The following is an 18,608-nucleotide window of genomic DNA, read 5'->3' on the forward strand; positions in this document are numbered from 1 at the left end:
GTCTAAAATGATGCTCCTTGGTATCCCAAAGTGTACCTAGACTTTTCCAAAGAACAAGTTTGTTGCTTCTTGTTCATTCATGGTATTTTTACTTGGCATCACAACACACATCTTGCTAAACCTATCAACTACCACAAACAGGTAGTAATGTCCCTTCCTGGTTGTCAGTAAACCTCCCACAAATTCCATGGAAATGATTTCCCAAGGACGAGTAGGTACAGGTAAGGGATGATTCAAACCCTGTTTCTTGTTGCTAGGCTTGCTGGTACAACAAAGCATGCATCCTCTTATGAACCTAGCTACTTGTTCTTGCATCTTGGGCCAATACACATACCTCTACAAGTTAGCCACGATCTTCCCTACACCAAATTTCCCTAGAACCTTGGAGGTGCGAGGCTCTCTAATCAGCGGTAAACACTCACCTTTAGGAACACATAGCATAGCCAACCTATAGAGTAACCCATCCTAGAGATGGTAGTCAATGGTGATGTCACCATTGTGCACATGAATCTGACTCTGCAAATGCTGATACACCTCCTTGAAATCCTCATCTTCTCAATATGCCTCTCTATATGCATCATGGGTGAAAAGCTCCATGTGCATAAGAGTCCCCAAATCTTGTAATATTTGATGTGGGTGGCCTTGGAAGCATATCAGCCAACTTGTTTGTGTTTCCCTTCTTATACTTGATCACCAAATGAAACTGTTGTAAGAACCACATCCACTTGTAATGCATAGTCTGTTGTAATTTATTCTGGGTCTGCAGGTATTGTAATGGCTGGTGATCCATGTGGATTATTGTCTCCTTTCCCATCAAATAGTGCTTCCACTAATTAACATATTGCACCATGGAATAGAGCTCCTTATTGTAGATAGGATAGTTAAGAACTGCCCCATGAAATACTCTAGAATGGTAGAAAACAGGCCTTCCTCCTTGCATCAAGAGAACTCCCAAAACATACCCACTTGCATCTGTCTCCACTTCAAAGGGATGTTGCAAGTTTGGTAATGCTATAACTAGTGCTTCACTGATCTTCTTCTTTAAATCGTCAAAAGCCTTCTTCTACCCTTTTCCCCACTAGAAACTCTTGACACTTGTTGTTATGGCATGGAGCGGTGTTGCTACTACTAAAAACGAGGCTATGAATTTCCTCAGGTATTGTGTTGCTCCAATGAAATTCCTAACCTGAGTAACATTAGTAGGCATTGGTCATTTCATGATGGCCTCCATCTTGGAAGGATCTATCTTCAATCCTCCTCCACCAATCACATATCCTAAATACACCAAGGACTGTTGCGCAAACTCACACTTCTTGAGAATTGCTAGAAGTTGGTGCTTCTTCAATGTTTTGAACATCTACGACAAATGTGAAATATGCTCCTCCCAAGTAGCACTATATACCAGTACATCATCCAAATATACAATACCAAATGAATCTATAACAGGGTTCTGTACAACATTCATTAATCTCATAAATGTAGCTAGTGCATTACATAGGCCAAATGGCATAACTAACCACTCATACAAACCTTGCCTGGTTTTGAAGGCGGTCTTCCATGTATCTTCTTCTTTGACTCGAACCTGGAGATATCTAGGCTTTGAGTCCAGCTTGGTGAAACATTTTTCTTGCTACAACTGATCTAGTAGATCATCTATCCTGGGAAAGAGGTATCTGTTCTTGAGTGTGATTTTATTTAATGTCCTGTAATCTATACACATCCGCCAAGTCCCATCCTTCTTTGGCATAATGATGATGGGTGACCCACATGGTGATGTACTTGGTCAAATGAAACCCTGCTCCAGCAGTTGCTGCAGATGTTTCTTCACCTCACTTGCTTCTATAACTGATTTCCTATACAACCCAGTATTTGGCAATGGGGAGTCTTGCAATAGATGGATCTCATGCCTTAATTCTCTCCTAGGGGGTAGCCCTTTAGGCTCTCGGAAGTCGTCCTTGTATTCCTGTAAAAACTCCTCAAATTATTGTTTTTTTTCTTAGTACAACCCTCTAGGGATGCCTTGCCTCTATTGACTCCTCTATAGACTGATTTTCTCTTAAAAACAATAAAACATACTTCTTTCTAGAACTGATCAATTTCTTGGCTTGGTTGGCATTTACCAGTGAAATTTTCGACTTGCGTTTATGCGCATTGATGATGAATTATTTTCCATCCTTGATGAGCCATTACTGGTTAGCTCTCCTCATAAATATTGCATCACACATGTACATGTATGGAATCCCAAACACGACTCCACATACATCAAGGGGAACCACATCCAGATCTACTTCATCAATAAAATCAACACTAATAACAAATCTAATTTTACATTTTTATTACCTTCAGCTCTACATTCTTATGTACCCATTTGAGTGGATATGGATTTGGATGACCACAAACTTCCAGCCCCAACTTCTTGATCAGATATGCTGCAATGAGATTTCATTGTGATCTTGAGTAAAAAAGAGAATCAATCTTCGTCTTATTGACCTATACCTTTGCATGGAAGATTTTGGTCATTCTTTCTCTTCCTGTTGCTGAAGGCTAATCAAATTCACCTCCTTCTGCATTGATGTACAGATGATCTTCTCATCCACGTCCGAGCTACTTTCAACTTGGTTTCTCAAATTAGTGGCCATGAGATTCTTCTTCTTATTTTCTTTCTTCTGGTTCTTCGAGTTTAGCTGTGGATGCAACTTCCAGCACTTCTCCTATGTATGGCCATCAATGTTGCAATGGTTGCTAAGATCTTTGTACTGGTGTGTTGTGGCTGTCGTCTTTCTATCTTCTCCCCCTTTCTTCTTCTTCTTCCCATCCTTAGAAGCGTCTTGTTGCTCCTTTTTCTTCGATCCACTTGATTGCACTCTTTTCAGGCCTATGTTCTCTAGGTATTGTGCCTGTACACAAGCCTCGTCCACCATTTTGGGCTTTAACAACATCAATTTCTCATGCAGATGGAGGTACAGACCCCCAAAAGACTTGAGGAGTACATCTGGGTTCTCTGGAGAGATACCCAACATTATAGCCATCTCTCTGAATTTTGTGGTGTACTCCTACATGCTTTGGCTTGGCTTTTGCCTAAAGTAACGCCACCAGATCCACTCATCTTCCACATATGCAATGGGATAAAATTGTGAATTAATGAGGGTTTTAAAATCCTCCCACTTAGTCACTGGAGGTTCTCCCTCCAACGTCAGGGTTTTTGTGTGGCTCACCCATCAAGTCTGTGCATGACCCTCCAATTTTAGTCATGCGAATGAGATCTTCTGTCCTTCCTCGATCTAATGGACACTGAAATAAACTTCTAGTTGCTACAATGAGTGGTTCAGCTTCAGAGAATCAATCTCATCATGGTATGGCTTGATATCGACTTTTTCTTCCACTTTAAAGAAGGATTGGTTCACGACACTCAAACTAGGTGGATCTTTTCTGGGTTCTTTCTTCGAATGGTTATTTGCATCTTCACGATCATATTATCCCCATTCTTATTTGTCCTCTACATTCGAACCGCCTTCTTCTCCAAATATCCCCAGCTTATTTCTTAGGGTAGCCATGAGTAGGTTGACATTGTAGTTCATATCCACGAGTTTTTCTTCGAGATGCGAAAACCTCACCTCTGTAGGATCATGAGGTTCGTTTACAGATTTGTCGCCCATGATTAGGGTTCTACGATTTTTGCCCTCATCAATATAGATCCCTACAACATCCACAAAATAAACAAATAAACCTGCTCTGATACCAAATGATCCGTAAACTACTGTGGATAGTTCATCACAACATATATGATAATATTATATTAAAAGTATGAGATTCTACACTATTACAGTTTTATTTAATTTCTAGATCTGTAAAGTTAACTGTAATTAGTGCATGCATGTAAACGTAAACCAAGAAGAAAACTAGATAACTACAAAATAAGCTCACACAAGCATAATACATAAGATATTCTCTCTGGGAAATCCTTTCGGGAGAAAACCCAGCTAGAAGGTGAGGTCGCTTCGCTCTCTCTCTGTAAATATGGATACAAATACAAAGAAGTAATGTATGTGGCCCATGGGCTGCTATAGTGCACAGATCCTCTCTGTGTGTGCTACCTCCTATCTCTCTTGGCTATCTTTTCTCAACTATGGAACAAAATTCTCTCGAAAGAAGGTGATGCCTCTTCCTCCTAGTGGCCCGTTTATAACACCACCCGATAGCCTACTACATCAACTCTTAAATAGAGTTACAAAATAGACTCTTCTAGAGTCTTTTACATCAAAAACACGTGGCTAGCCCCTTTTCCATGAATAATGGGGGCTTATGCGACATCCTCCCAAACTATAGCTGTGAAAACGAGAAGGTCAAATTTTGAGTGGCATAAATTTTGCATATGGCCTTGGATTGACGCTATTCTTGCACAGTTGGAAAGCTTTATGGGTGTAGAATAACATGAAAAGGTGTTGCATTTATGCGGCAAAGTTTTACCTCCAAAAAAACATCATTTGATGCCTTAAAATGTTCCTGAAAGGTTTCAGACCCCGTTTCGCAAAACTGGGTTCCACCGGTAAAAACAGTCCCTTGAGCTGATTCCTCCACTTTTTCTAGTCCAAATGTATTGAGATGGATGGAAAAAAATATAACGATCCAATTAGGATTAGCGTATGAAGCCAAAAATAGGTTTTTAGCCTTGGGATCCAGGAATTTCATTCTCTTTGGGATAGTTTGGATTCTAGCCTTGCAAGGAGATGCTTTGGAAAAAATTGATGGGTACTGAAAGATCCAAATCAATGGTCATTTGCCTAATGTGACAAAATGACATGTAACATTTATTTTTATTTCTATCTCTATTTTATTATTTATTATTTCCGTTTACCTAATAGGAGAGGACAAGACATTACAACATCTCTTCCATATGGAACGGAGAGCACCTCTTAGTGAAAAAAGAATTAATATAGTGGAAAGAGATTTGATCCCTCTTGAAGCTTGGCAGAATTAGAGTTGAGATGGATATTCTCATATGTAATTATGTAATAATTGAATTTACAATGGTAATTTATCTTTTCTAGATTTTAATTTTTTTAGTATATTCTTTAACTAATTTTACTTATTATAAAATTGCACGAACCGATTAACATCAAAATTAAATTAATGTTTAAAAACACAAAATTAAGTAAACCCTTTCTCAGTAGCGATTTCTCCTTGAATTATAATATCTTAAACAATATTCTAAAAGAATAACTCAAAATGCATTGAAAAAGAAAAGGTGAGCATATTACCTACTATTCAATGTTATGACTAATGTAAGTATCATTCTAAGAGAACTTTTATATTATTAGTTTTTATTAAAGCTATTATGATATGTGTGCATAGATTTCTCTCTATTTTATATTTAAAATAATTTTGTAAATGTTTCTTTAAAATAATTTTTATTGATTTAAAATATTAAACATATTCTTGTATCTATTTGTGCAGTAATTGAATTTAAAGTGTAATTAAAATTTTCTAGATATAAAAACCTTTTTTGAGTATATTTTTTGGCATAGTCTAACTTATATCTGAAATGGCCATTTTTCAGAGCATTTTTCTGGTTAATTTTAATCAAAATCTGAGAGGGATTTTAAAAACTTGAGTTTAAATAGTTTATCTGTAGAATTCAAATGTGGAGGGGTTTTCCAGTGTGTTGAATCCATTTATGTATTCAAAAATGTCTTCCAAGCAACAAAAAACCACAATCTTGCTTGAGATTATGTAGAGTCTTGATTAGATTTTAACTAAACAAACAAATTTCCTATAAATTCTATCAAATTAGATGCAAGTACATATTTGATTATCCCTTATGATGTCAATCAATGGTTGGCATTTCTTCAACTCATATGCTTTCATTACAAACCGACTAATTCCTCCCTACCTATCTAGGATCAACCTTGTTAATTCCTAGATCTAGAGGACTTCGGGATTGAAGTGTTCTAGCCCTTGTGCCCAAATCTCCAAGAACATTTTCCCATTTCTTTTATGTTTTCAATTCAATCTCGAGCATCAAGCTTGTCCCTCGATTCATACTAATCCTCCTTTGCAATTCTCTGTTTTTATCCGTCTCCCTTTCCTAGAACCAAAGAACTACCTCTTGAACCCCACATTGACTCCCCATATCATCACCATCGATTTCCTTATATCAGAGAGGTTTGTTCCCCGCTAAGCGACTTCCCCACTGCCTCTATGCAAATATTATTTTAATTCATGATGGTCATCACCTTCTAATACTATTTTGGAATTTGATCATATATGTCACCTCCATTTAGTGATCCAGCTTGTAGTTAATAGGGATGTGTTTAGATATGTTATTATGCAAGTACGATGCCCTTTCCGGTGGTTTGAGGGCTTGCTTGATTAATTGTTCTTATATGCATAAGAATTCATTCATGTATAAAAAGTATATTGTATGATATTGGGTAAGTTAACAAGTAACGCACTTTGTTATATATTGAATTTCGGGTTTTTTTGTTAAATTTGATATAATATAAACTATATCATTGAGTGGGTTTATCACAACACTCTATCATCAATGTTTCTTTAATATAACATCATTTTGTATATGTTCACCCATATATATAACTGCCGTAGGTATATAAAAATTATATAATTGATATTACATTGAGATCAAAGTACCATTTATCAATTATAATGTAATGGACAAATATGTGCAGTGATGAGTAAGGATTTAACTCCTAAATGAAGGAGTATTATTTTATCAAATATTTACAATCACTTAGTATGCATGTTAGTGCAATGTATGTGATGCATGCATATGTAGCTATCATATGCATGCCTAGTATGCATGCTAATAATCTTATAATGCTCATAATTTGAGATAGACATTACAGATTGCATCACAGGATTTTGATGAAAAGGTTATTTCATCTATAAGTTAGACTCCGCCACTTTTTTCACTAATTTTACTTTTTGTTAAAGGAAAATGTCTGAAGACACAAAATTAAATAAACATTTTGTCAGTAATGAATTCTTCTTGAACTATAAATATCTTTAAAAATAATATAAGAGAATTGAGAATTAAATTAAAAAAAAAGTCAATATATTATCCATTGTCCAACGTTATCACTAATGTAAGTATCATTCTAAGAAAATTGATAAGTTGTTTATTAATTTCCTAATGAAGATGTTTTAATTATTAGTTTCTATTAAATCAATTATGATATTGGTTGCCAAAAACCCAGAGCCCAAAACGTAATTGACTACTTTACCTCAATTTTATTTTAAGTATTTAATTTATTTTTTTATTTGATTTAATTTTTTTAATATGACCAATGCAAAATGTTTACATAAAAAGATAAGTCAAGACAAGAACATGACATGACATGACATTACAACATCTCTTTCACACTATCGGTGCACTAATCCACTTCATATGACACTTGTTCATGACTTTTTTTCTTAATTAATCAATTACCAAAAATGGCATAACTATTTTGGAGATAAATCTCGATCTTTTATTTGTGTATACTACAAAGAATATTCTTAGAGGTTAAATCCCTACCATCCACTTAATAATTATTTATAATTAAACTAAAATTATAGAAACCCTATTTCAAAATAGACATACTATATATACAATTAAAAGAATTGAAAATTGAACACAATTTTTTTGGAAATTAAGTATGTACAAGCAATTTTCTTATTGTGCACTTTCCAATGTTGTAATGTAATGTTTTACATTTTGACTAACTTGTGAAAAAAATAATAAAAAATCTACAAAAATAAAATTAAATAAAAATATTAATGTAGTGCACCCAATATGGTAGTGACGTTCTAATGCAATGTAACATTTAACATTTTGGCTAAGTCAAATTACATAAAAAGGAAAATTAAATAAAAAATAATGTAAATATTTTAACTCGGTTTTAAAAAATAAAACTAATGAAATAAAAATAACCTTATAAAAATAAAATAAAAATAAAAATGGCTTATGGTATTGACCCATGGTATTCATGTGGATTGTAGTCTATTTAAAGGGGGAAATTAAACCAACCTAGATCCAAGCCCAGAGGGATCAAATCTCTTTTCACTCTAAAAGAGGTTTTCATATCAACATGTCTGACCCCTCTCTACGCTTGTAGATCCAGAGTTGAGATGGATCTAGGCTAGTTACACACACCCACCCTAATTTCAATTTCAAAATATTTATTATATTATAAACTTTTTTATATATTATAACTTTAAAAAACCTCTTAAAACATTTCAAAGTATAAAATTAAAATTTTACGGAATAAATTTTGAATTAAATAGATATTACTCAACATAATCATCACTAATGTAAAACATCACTTTATATTTTTTCGAATATATATTTAAAAAATAATAAATTTAATTTAATTTAAAAATGTAACTACATGCTCCCAAAATATTTAAATTTGATTTAAAACCCTTTTTTTTGTAAGCTTTAGAAATATATTTATATTATGAAGCAAAGTTTGTGGGATCGCATAAACAAATAGACTGAAGAAATCATATTCCATGATCGTCGGTTTATCCAAAAAGAACAACAAGAATAAAACGTAGCCCATTAGTAGTTACATACATGGGTGCATGTTGGGCAATCTCACAAAATAGTGCACACATATAAAATTCAGAGGCATATCGAAAGCCATAAAACCATAGGAGAAGTAGACATAGCATATACAAAAATGAGGAGCCAAGTGCTAGAAAAGACCATTAGTCTACTATAATTCGTCGAGAAAGAGCATTGGATTTGCCTTGTGGTGGAGCTTCTGCTGGTACATTGATAACAACTAGGTTGTGAGGTTGTGAGTGTGATCCATAGTCTGAATTAGACACAACATAATGTTCTACCCATGTTAATGTCGTGACAATATAGTCTAGATTGTACCTAATATCTTCGAGGATCCTCCTAATCTCCTCTTGTCCTCCAAATAACTAGTAGTGATCAACTTTCTTATCAATCACGACCATTTGAAGCAAGGTTTCTAGTTGATAGTGCAGAGCCAGAGAGTGGAGAAAATGAAGTCCCCTTTTGTGAAATTTTTAGAATCTAGATTCCACCTAAAGGTGTTGCGACTAATTTCAGTATCATAAAATATATTTGATAACTGAATTCCTTGGCTTCTAAGTGAAGGATCTCATTCCTCACTTACGGGGGCAAAAATCAAAGTGGTAAGCCACTTAGTGCCACCCAAATAGATACTGACAACGAGAGGTGGATGCTCCTCTCGCACCACCTTGGCAACTCGCTTAGCACATCAGAGGAGCCATGAAAACAAAAAGTATAGAAAAACTTAATTGGGTTGATGAAACGAGGGTGAAATAAATGGTGTAAGAAGACATATTTGATATGACTAGAAATTGAACCCAAAGACGACAAGAGTAAAGGGGTGATAGTTCGGTAATGTAGGGACTCGAATGAGAGTGTAGGCGAAACATTAGAAGGACATCATCAACCAAGAACAATGTAAACACCCTTATACTCTTATGAATGGAAAATTCCTTTTGGGAGTGTATTTGTAGTAGGGAGAGGCATATGAGGATTGTACCAACTAGCCTTGGGAAGACTAGGCCCGTAATGTGTTCAGAACCAAATTGAAAATGTGCCCAAGTACTAGAGACCACATACCATAACTAGACAACTAAACTAAATGAAATGTATCCAAAGTTAGAAATTTGGGAGGATGCAAAAGGCAACACAAGGACCAGCTCAAAACAAGGACCCATCATTGTGTTGTGTAGAAAGAGAACAAAAAACATGGGCACTTGCAATAACAAGCCAAACTACCAAACCAAAGAGATACACAGTGACCCATGAATTGAAAACAAACACTGAAACAAGGAGGTAGTTATATAGAGCGACATTTAGCGAATTTGCAGAGCGCCAACAAAATATTGTGTCAACCACTGCAATCCTGGAAACCCTAGTGAAGATTCGCAACCATGGGGCTAAATTCCTGCGCTTATAAAGAAAACCCAAAACTGCCTCAACGATCATAAGCCAAAGAGGGATAAGTGTTCGTTATATACACTCACTTAACACTCGCATTACACACCCACTTCATGTGAACCTTCCTCTAAAATGCATCCATGATCAAACTCGAAAGCTAGAAATTGCAAACCAAGAGGTCCCTCTCCCGCCACTTGCCTACAGTTATGGCAATTTGACAAAGTTTGTTGTGGTTGAGCCCTAAGAGGGTAAAATCACCACACATAGGTCATAGCTAGATAGGTGGTGACCTCAGCTCTCTTCGTCCTTCTTCTTCATTGCCTTATAACACATGTCAATCATGCATGCTCACGTGGTTGGAAACCTTAAAAACACCCCATCCGTGTAATTTGATTTAAAACCTTAATAGACAATTGCTTTCATATTTTATATAAAGGCTTAAACTACAATTTCTCTTCGCTTTTGTTAGAAATAGTAATTACTCCGGCATGTGGAGTTGGCTAAACATAGAGAGTCAATTAACTAAGTGATTGAGTGGTTGAGTGTTGAGTCAAGTCAAATTAAGTGACAGACCACTTTGAGTGTGTGGTTGCATGTCAAGATATTTAGGCAAGTAGTTAGTTGGAAAGGATAAATACCCTTCACCAGATTCATTATAATTATCATGTTTGATGTGTGAATTCATACTTTGTGTTTTCTACCTTTCCAACAGCTTTATGTAAACAGTGCTAAATAATTGAATCGTCGAGCAACTTCATGGGTCATGTCTAGGCGACTTCTTTGAGCTTTGGGCAAATTCACAAAGATCTCCTCCGTTTCAAATCTCCAACATACTTTATGCAATAAACTCAAAGGAAGAAAACAGCACTACAGTCAGAATCTTGAGCTCCCCACGTCCATACATCTTCATTGATCTGCGGGTATATTTTTCAAACATTGTTTTTCTTGGGCCGAAACGTTAACGGTGCGAGATTATTCTCCATGGAATAGAAGAAACCTATTGGAAGGCGACAAGTCAAAATCTCTCATTTCCGCGTTTAGAAAACCCGGTGGATCTCCTTAATTCTCGTGGAGCCGTTATTAAATGAATTCAATTGTGAAACTGCAAACTTTCACTATACCATTCCAACCATTCAAATTCACGCTAGAATGGCTGATGAAAGTTGATAGCTATCAAAAGATTTATAAGGTTGAGAATTTGTGAGGCTGGTTAAGAATAAAGGCGGAAAACAAAAAATTAATTTGGAAATTCTTGACTTCATCTTTAAATTATGTATATCACTAAACATATTCTTAAATTATTAAACTAAATCCATAAGTTCATAATTTTTCAGTTTTTAAAGAATGGAAATTCTGAAACTTCATTTTAAAGAGACCACCCCTATCAATGAAAATTCTGAAACCCCATTCTAAAAAGACCATGCCTATGAACTTAACTAGATTTAAAAATAAAAACTACCACCCAAAACATTGCATCTTAATCCACTTCATTTAATTTATCCTCCCAGTAAATTTAAGACTCAAAAATCCCCACTTCGTATCCAAAAGCATTCAAACAACTACTAGATTCGACGAAGAAAGACACTGAGAGGTCGAACATGGGCAAGTTGGGTTCGTGCAGCAGCAGTCATGTGTTTCTACCAGCAAGTCGTATTGTGCAACAATTCTCTGTCAGGCCTGTCCGGACTCCACTGGATGCATCTAATCAATGGACTTCCCGATTTATTAACCACTGCAAGCAGCCAACGCGTCTGAATTTTATACATGTATTTAGGTTACAGACGATCGAAATGGCAAACCAGCTTCATTCATTTAGTCTTAGATACTGTTAATAATTCTCTGTTTGGCAAAAATCCCTCTCCTGCCACTGTACTCCTCTTCCATTGCCAGTGTACTTTCCGCCCACACAGATTTCACTGGTCATTTGTAAGGAGGCCTCCATGTGCTGCAGTCACTAACAATGCAGGATCCATCTGCCTTCCATGATGGATAGTTGAGGTTGCTGATGAGTTCCGGTTTCGAATCCCGGGGATAGACAAAGGATTTGTTCCCACTTATGCTGCCGATCTGGGTTTGATTGTAACCAAAATAGTAGAGGAACAGAAAATGGTCCTTTGAATCGCTTTCATAGACCAGCCCGGGGTCCAGAGCTTCACGGGATTTAGCTCCCCTGTTCCCAAGTCAAATGCTGTGGTTGAAGAGCCCGTGTCATTTGTTATATGAGCATTCGCATTGTCCATTGTGGTTGCTGCAGAAATGAGAAAAAATGAATCAAAACTGAAATTGGGCTTCTGGAATTTGACCCCAGGCTTTCAAATTTGTTGATAACTTGAGCTTCCCAGAATCATACTTGTAGTCATGAGAGCAGATTTGATTGCCGAGGCGCGGATTTCTTCCAAATTGCTAATGTCGTGGAGAGCCTTTGCAGAACTTATCGTTTAACACAACATGCCCTGCGAATAAGTAGTCCGGATGAATCGTGGAAGGTTTGAACTTTCAATTCAAAAATGTGCGCGCCCATCTGTGCAATTTGATATGAAATTTGCGCGCCCAACTGTGGAGTTTGAACTCCTCCACACAGAATTTGACATTAAATACATGTGGGTACATGTCATTAACTACATCGGAGAGCGGGAAGTCTGAGCAGTGAACCATGCTGCAGCCGGTGCGGTGTAGTCGCCGGAAAATCCCTATGCGTAGATGGTATTTATAACATGGGTCAAGTATGGGTTGCGGGCAGGTCGGAGGGCTTTTTGCGGGCAGGTCGGAGGGGTATGATCGATGCCGGCGACAGCAATCGACGGGCTCTGACACAGGTACCCCCATAGCATTAACTTTGCTATGGGGGTGGAAATAGGAATTGCCTTCCATCGATCATGTTCCTTTCCTTCCCAAGATAGCAAATTAAATTCCTTTGCAGGCAAATTGTCAAGACTCGAGGGAGGGATTGAATGCAAGCTCGCTTCATTAATACCAGTGCTTGTACTGTCAGGTTTGTACTGTCAGGTTGGTGATACACCCCCCACGTGACTACCCTAATCTTGGTGCGCATGGAAAACATAACTAACCTTTGTTTATTGCCACGAGCCAGGTTCCAAGTAAAATCTTATCATGTCGTGCTCCACATTTGTCCTGCATGCATTGTTCTTTTAACCCGGTATTAGACTTCCTGTCAGCACAATCAATATTGGCTCGACTCTTCATGTGTGAGCGCATCCAGGTATGGCAGGGGAACAAGACGCTTGTCATTTCCATTTAATTCTAGAACTCCAACCTCAGTTCCAATCCACGATTCGCCGTATCATCTGCCTCTCTGTTTAGATGTCGTAGGACATGATATATGGAGACTTCGTCTAGTTTTTTCAGTTGCACCAAAAATATTCTTTTGGCAACTGTGGGACACATGGGATCAAGTGATGATTGCAATTTTGTAATCATTTGGATCACTAACATGGAACATCCTGAGCTTCCTAATACCTTGATCTAATGCAATGTCTTAACACTTTACAAAGTGATATAAATTCTACGTGGCTATGTCTAATTAATCGGGTAGAGTAATTTTATTTTTTATAAAAATAATTTATTCAAATTTTACCATATAAAATTATTTTATATTAAAAATCACTCAAATTTAAAAATCACTCAAATTATATAAAGAATATACAGAAATATGATAAATTTAAACAATTTTACAAATGCATCAATAGATATTTTATAATTTGCATAACAACAAATTTATTAATATTTTTAAAATTCAAAATAATTTTTATTTTTTAAATTTCCTTCCACCCTAGCCCCATACCATACAAAAATTAATGATCATTGGAGTCACATAACACCTAACCCCATACAAAATTAATGATCTCTTGAGTCACATAACACCTAGCCCCATACAAAATTAATGATCTCGAGTCACATAACACTCTTCATGTTATTGCCGCACCTCGCTTCCCCTTTGCTCCTCCATCAAAGGAAAGAACAACCGAGGTTTTATTTCTTTTCGAGGGAGGAACTCCTCCTCGCTGAATCTCAAACATTGGATTTTACTTACATTTAGACGTCCTCTGAAGCAATCAAACCTTAATTTAATTAAAATTTGTTTTTGTGTTTTGATTAGTGTAAAAATATTCACCGTTAAAAATAAGAGTGAATTATCATAAAAAAAAATTGGGAGACTATGAGTTGGACTGACCCCTTACTTTAATACTGTTCTTCTTATGTTGAGATTAAATATTATTTTATAAGAATTTGGCTAAACACCCACCTTCTTGTTCTTATCACTCAATTTTTCTTTAAATTGCTGAAAATGAAATAGAAAGCAATAAAAAGGATTACAAGATTTCGAATACAGAACAATAAAAAGGATTACAAATAGATTTTTTATTAATTGTGATTGCAATAATTTGTATTAATTTTAATATTATTTGTATTAATATTAATATTTATTTGGTAAATAGATTATTTTAAATTTAATATAATTTGATATTTTAAATATTTATCTATTATTTAGTTTATATAAAATTAATATAATAATAATTGATTTATTGATATATAAATTAATATTAAAAAATTAAACTACATTTTATCCATCTAAACTATTAACTTATTTTTAAATTATGTTTTTAATATTTTAAATTAAAAAAAACAACAACAACAACAAAACACATCTTTAAATGTGATATCGGGTCGTCCAACTTTTTGGATGATTTACTGTCATGTAACTGTTAGAAATTCTACAGTTTCATCAACGATTCTTCATGCGGAATAAACTCAAAGAATCATTAAATCTTAATACCCAGGGATACGAGTTACCTCCAGCCATTGGTGATGTTTTGATGAAGGCCACAGTCCACTTGTTTGCTTCTTCTTCAGCACTCCAGCTTCAATCCAAGCAAAAGAAAAAGAACACAATAATTCTGAAGGCACTTCCAAGCTCTGCTATCTCAGCTAGATGGTGTAAAACTGAAGGGGATTTTCGATCCAAGCTTGGGGACCAAACAGATGAATTTATAGCTAAGCTTCCATCAAGCTTCTGATAGCTATGTGTCAGATGTCCCACAGATCAAGGCAGAGAACTCCAGATTAAGTAATGGACCACTTCAGTAGCTCCCAACAATAAATTTATTAACTGCAGTTGATTTCCTTAACTTAAGGAAACTACTGCAGTTGGTTTCCATAAGTTAAGGAAAGACTGCAGTTTAAATTCCATAATTGTAGGCAGCAATTATTGCAAAACTTAATGGAGCTAACATTCTCCCACTTGGTCCATACTTCCAAACTTAATGTCCCAAAAACCATTGATAATCTTTATTAAGTAATAGATACATGAATCATGGCGATAAGTCCTCTAATGACGAGTATTATCTTCCATGTATTACTATGTATTTATTCTTATTATAATTTATGTGGCAACAATTTCTTAATGAATAAACCTTATGTTTATTCTTGGTCCTTCTTAAATGAATTTTCTCAAATCAACTTAAGGTGCACATAAATATGAGAAAAAACATCACAATAATTAAGAATTTCATCAAAATAACATTGTCCATACAATGAAAAACTTCATAATGGAACCAAGTCCCATATTCAATACATGATCCTTGAATTTAAACGGTGGCATGCCCTTAGTCAAAGGATCAGCGATCATTAACTCAATGCTGACGTGCTCAATGACCACTTTCTTTTCTTTAGCACATTCCCTTATAGCTAAATACTTAATGTCGATGTGTTTATTTCGACTCCCACTTTTTTAGCCATAAAAATAGCAGCTGAGTTATCACAATATATGCTCAAAGGCTTAGAGATAGAATCCATAATTCTAAGCCCAGAAATGAAATTCCTAAGCCATACACCATGTAAAGTAGCCTCAAAACAAGAGACGAACTCGGCTTCCATAGTGGAAGTGGCAATGATACAGCACCACCGGCCATCATAAAAATGTAACCTGATGTTGATTTACGTGAATCAACACATCCAGCGAAGTCAGAATCTGAGTAGCCAATTACTTTCCAAGTTGTCCGTCCGTCTATACATAAGCATGTAGTCTTTGGTTCCTTGAAGGTACCTCATTACTTTCTTTGCAGCTCTCCAGTGGTCTAAACCTGGATCACTCTGATATCGTCCCAACATTCCCACAACAAATGCAATGTCAAGTCTAGTGCAGACTTGAGCATACATTAGGCTTCCGACAACAGAAGCATATGGAATGTTCTTCATTTTTTCCCTTTCAAAGTCGTTCTTCGGGCATTGGTTCAAATTGAACCTATCACCCTTCACAATGGGAGCTACACTTGGTGATCAATCCTTCATCCGAAATCTCTCTAAAATTTCATTAATATAGGTTTCCTGTGACAGACCCAAGATGCCTCGAAATCTGTCTCTATGGATCTTAATGCCAATGATATAAGATGCCTCACCCATATCCTTCATATCAAAATTTTTAGAGAGGAATTGTTTCACCTCATGTAGCAAACCCTTATCATTGGTTGCTAGCAAAAGGTCATCCACATATAAAACAAGAAAACAAATTTTACTCCCACTAACCTTCAGGGATATACATTGATCCATAATGTTTTCTACACAACCAAAAGAAGAAATTACATTATGGAATTTCAAATATCATTGGCGGGATGCTTGTTTTAAACCATATAATGACTTCTTGAGCTTGCAAACCAATTGCTCACCATCACTAGAGGGGAATCAATGAAGATGTGTTATTAATGAAGAAGTGTTATCAATCATTAATGAAGAAGTGATATTAATGAAGAAGTGTTAATAACCATCATCTTTTAGTGCCAGTGTGAACATGCATTGAATCATATGTGACATTGTTTTGTAAATTAATGCAGTAAAAACCATTAGAAAAAATATCATTCCCAACATAATCAGATTTGAATAGACTGAAAGATTTTTCTGAAAAGTTTAAGGAATATCCAAAAGGTACAAGCCTTGAAACTGAGATCAAGTTTCTAGAAAAACTTGGAACATAAAAGGTCTTTTCTAACTCCAAAACAAAACCACTACTTAAAGTTAAATAACATGTTCCTATAGCTTCCACATGTGAGCCCATCTTGTTTCCTAATAAGATGCTTTGCTCACTTCCCACTGGCTTCCTTAGGTTTTGCAAACCCTTTGTCTGCAAGCCATTTCTGAAATTTGGCGCATTCCTTCTTCATGTGTCCCTTCTTCCTACAGAAAAAACACTTGGAAACCTTCTGGATATCGGCTTGGGGAGGTACTTTACCTTTCCCTTTCCGATTGGCTTGAGATTTTCCTTTTCCACGCGTTGCCAGCATTGCACTCTCTCCCAGTTCCATCACCAGTCTCTCTTCCTCTTGAACACACATGGTCATGAGTTCATTAATTGACCATTTATCATTATGTGTGTTGTATGAGATTTTGAAAGGTCCATATTGGTGCGGAAGGGTGTTCAGGATGTAGTGCACTAGGAAAGACTCCGATATTTCAGCCTCGAGTTTCTTCAATTGAGCCACAGTGTCCCTCATCTGCATGATGTGCTCGCGCACACCTTTCACACTGGTGAGCCTCAGGGATGAGAACTTCATGATTAGGGTGCTTGCTAGTGCCTTGTCTGAAGAGACGAATTGTTCATCAATGGCCTTCAACACGTCTCGGACCTTTTCATGCTGATCAACGGAACCTCGAATACCAGCTGAAATTTTGGTCTTAATGAACATCATGCTTAGACGATTGGATCGCTCCCATCATTCATAAAGCGTGATGTCCGCTGCAGTGCTGGTATTAGTGAGTGCCGATGGTTCATCTTTCCTGATAGCATAATCTATGTCCATCCACCCTAGATGAAGGAGAATCCTCTCCTTCCAAATCTTGTAGTTATCTCCCTTAAGTTCGGGAATGTCACAACGAATTTTAGAGAAATTTGCAGGTTGTACTACTGCATCAAAATAAAGAATCACATGCTTATGTTAAAATTGAGGCTTAATAAACTTTCATGTTTTACCAATGTAAATCATGCTAAAAAGAATTAAATCAAATGACATGAAAATTGCCTGTGGGCTAAATTTTTAATTCAAGCAGATTCAATAAAACTTTATGATAAAACTTATTAATTCATAACTCCTGTGGGTAGGTTATGAAATTTTATCCTAATTAATTACATAAATATAATAAAGATTCCTGTGGGATAAAATTTATTATATTCAGTGTAATTAATTACAATTTAATGTCTAAATAAACTTTATGTGATCTTATCAAACAAAATATATAATTTTATTTAATTAAAGATGCTGTGGCTATTCTCTAATTAATTAAAATTATATGTATCACTAGACATTATTTTGCTGCATAAACAAAACTTAACCAGAAAAACAATGTTTACTGAAAGGAGTAAGTCAAAATGACATTTTAAAAAACTCCATATAACTGTAATAATTTTTCCAGCAAAATCAAAATTAAGGTTAAAGCAGTCAGCATTACCGAAAATGACTACAAATTGATTGTTCAATTTATAAACTTAACCCGGAGATTGACTGAAGCAGCGTTGATCTACTTTTCACTTGCATAGCAAATGCAGTTCGAAGGCTAGTTGGCTTGACTTCAGGCTCCGTCCTTAAGTTTATAAAACAACAAAAATGACCAGCAAACAAGCTATTTTAATTAAATTTACATTCCTTAGTCTAAC

General features: G+C 35.7%; 1 long non-coding RNA gene across 1 annotated transcript; it reads right to left on the minus strand.

The window, feature by feature from the left end:
• Nucleotides 1-11,454: 11,454 nt before the first annotated feature.
• LOC149183146 (uncharacterized) lies at nucleotides 11,455-12,635 on the minus strand. The gene is made up of 2 exons (XR_016257668.1): nucleotides 12,297-12,635; nucleotides 11,455-12,194 (listed from the first exon to the last, which is right to left on the minus strand). It is a non-coding gene; the product is annotated as an uncharacterized LOC149183146 (long non-coding RNA).
• Nucleotides 12,636-18,608: the final 5,973 nt, after the last annotated feature.

The sequence above is a fragment of the Pinus tabuliformis genome, chromosome 3_2 (assembly GCF_031772625.1).
Source record: "Pinus tabuliformis cultivar Carrire ecotype Pingquan chromosome 3_2, CPIR1, whole genome shotgun sequence".
NCBI classification, from domain to species: Eukaryota; Viridiplantae; Streptophyta; class Pinopsida; order Pinales; family Pinaceae; genus Pinus; species Pinus tabuliformis.